We start from the raw sequence: 2,544 nt of genomic DNA, 5'->3' as shown, positions 1-2,544 counted from the left end.
ATAACAACAACAACAACAACAGTTTATTTACAAAATTTGAATGCATTGTTTTCGAGTCAGCAGGACTGATAGGTAAAGGTCAGTTTGTGGAGACCCAGTTCTTGGAAGATGGCTGATCAAGTCTGTAAGAAAGGATAGAGTTATTGTAGGTTGTAATCTAGTCCCAGGGTGTGTGTGTGTGTGTGTGTGTGTGTGTGTGTGTGTGTGTGAGTGTGTTGTTCAAAGTGGTTTTCCTAGCCTTTGACTTTGGCTTTGGCACATAGATTGGTTGGATCATACAAATAGGGTGTGTTAGCCTGTCTACAAGGGGATTGGCTAGTCTTGCCATCCTACTAGTTTTAAATCAATTTCAGCAGGAGAAATTTAGTATCTCAACACTAAAAAGCAGCAGAAACGGCGTGAGTCCCTTGAGGGGCCAGAGATTCCTGAGCCAGCAAGACTGGGATCTGCAAGAGCAATAGTAACATCAGCAGAGAACCAGAGACCAGCCTGAGAAAGCACTGCTAGGGTTTGCTGCCCCACGGAGCCAGGGACCATCACCCAAGCTTGCAGAAGGACTGAAGAAAGAAGCCCTAACGGTCAGGATTAAGGGAACTTCATGACCCTGACCGATACTGTGAGGTTGAAATTCAAAGAGCCTGCAAACATACATGAGAGGCCGTCTGGACTGAGCACTGGTATCCTGCTGCCAACCAGAATTATAGCCTGTTAATTTCCCTAATAAACCTTTAAAACATGGCATGGGTGTGAAAAGTCTGTGTCGTCATTGCAGCCGATTTTGGACCCAGCAGAGCAGTAGCTTGATGAGAATTAATAGTAGATGCAGGAACATGGAAAATCAGGCCTGATTCTATAGGATTCTTTATTTTGATAGGTACAGTTCCCCCATGTGGAGTTAGTAGAAGTCAGACTCAGCTATCATCATTGCTACACTCTTTTTTACACTAGGTATGGAGATGGAGATGCTGAAATATGAGGCCTGCATTTTATTTAAAGCTGGGAATTAGATTGATACTGACACAGTGATAGAGCTGGGGCATGCCCACCTTGGCCCTTATTACGGTATCTTTTGTAGAGTAATTGTTGCAACCCCACCTTGGCCCTTATTACAGTATCTTTTGTAGAGTAATTGTTGCAAACAGCTATTTTTCAAATCACCATAGCCCGAAATCTTTAACCTCCCATATGTAGGAATTCTGAAATGCAGATTTGGTTACTGCCTATATGGCAACCATGTCTTTTCTATATTTAAATGAAGGGGCATACTCTGGTGGAGAAGCCCGTAGGACGTTGCACTGCTAACCTAAAGGTGATACTTACCTCTTTAGTGGTTCAGATCTACCTTCAGTCTAGCAGGTTCAGAAAGATGGGTAATCTCCTCCCATGTAGGTGTAGCCTTTAAAAACCTTTTGGAGTTATGAATTGGTTCCAACTTGATGACAATGACGTTCATGAATTGTTTATTTATTTGAAGTTTTAGATGACTTGTGTGTGTGTTTTCACTTATAAAACTTAAAGTAGAAATTCAATCATCTTATGGATGTTGTTAAAATGTTAAGCAAAAAGTCACATTTCCTCCCTTTTATCTTGTGGTAAAAAGTGAAATTTTATAAAACAACGATGAGATATCATCTCATGCCAGTAAGAATAGCAAAATTTAACAGAGCAGCAAACAACAAATGCTGGCGAGGTTGTGGAGAAACTGGAATCCTTATTCACTGTTGGCGGGAGTGTAAAATGGTGCAACCATGCTGGAAGGCTGTATGGCGCTTTCTCAAAAACTTGCAAGTAGAAATACCATTTGACCCAGCAATTCCACTGCTGGGAATCTACCCTAAAGAAACCATAACTGCCACCCAAGCAGATATATGCCCACCCATGTTTATTTCAGCTTTGTTCACAATAGCAAAGAGCTGGAAACAACCCAAGTGCCCACTGACAAACAAATGTATAGAGAAGCTCTGGTATATTCACACAATGGAATACTATGCAGCATTGAAAAACAAGGAACTCATGAAATATTATACAAAATGGATGACTCTGGAGGACATTATGCTCAGTGAAATATCTCAGTCACAGAAGGACAAATACTGCATAGTACCACTGTTGTAAAACTGAAGTGGTATCAGGGTGGGGGGTGGGGAAGACAGAGAAAGATGGGATAAATAATGTATACTGCATTGAAACAGATGAGACAGAGAACTGTTTAAAAGGGATATATGATTAGGTACTATTGTCATGACAGGAGTCCAGAGCAAAGGGTGCATAGTGGAGTGGACTTGGGGGAGGGATTGTAAAACAATGAAAGAATTTTTCTTTTACTTTTCAGAGAGTAGAGCGAACTGGGAGGGAGGGGTGGGCAGGGATAAAAGTGCAACAATGAATGAATGGAAATCCAAAGTCTCTGTAAACATTCATGAAAATTAATGATATTAAAGAGGGAAAGTTTACAAATCATATTAGTTTTTTATTCAATCATTTATAGACATTTTTTTCTATAATTATATTTTATTAATTTTCATAAACATTTACAGAGATTTTGGG

The sequence above is a fragment of the Elephantulus edwardii genome, unplaced genomic scaffold (assembly GCF_000299155.1).
Source record: "Elephantulus edwardii isolate Elephantulus edwardi_28Jun2011 unplaced genomic scaffold, EleEdw1.0 scaffold00217, whole genome shotgun sequence".
Taxonomy (NCBI): domain Eukaryota; kingdom Metazoa; phylum Chordata; class Mammalia; order Macroscelidea; family Macroscelididae; genus Elephantulus; species Elephantulus edwardii.
This window is presented reverse-complemented; position numbering follows the sequence as displayed.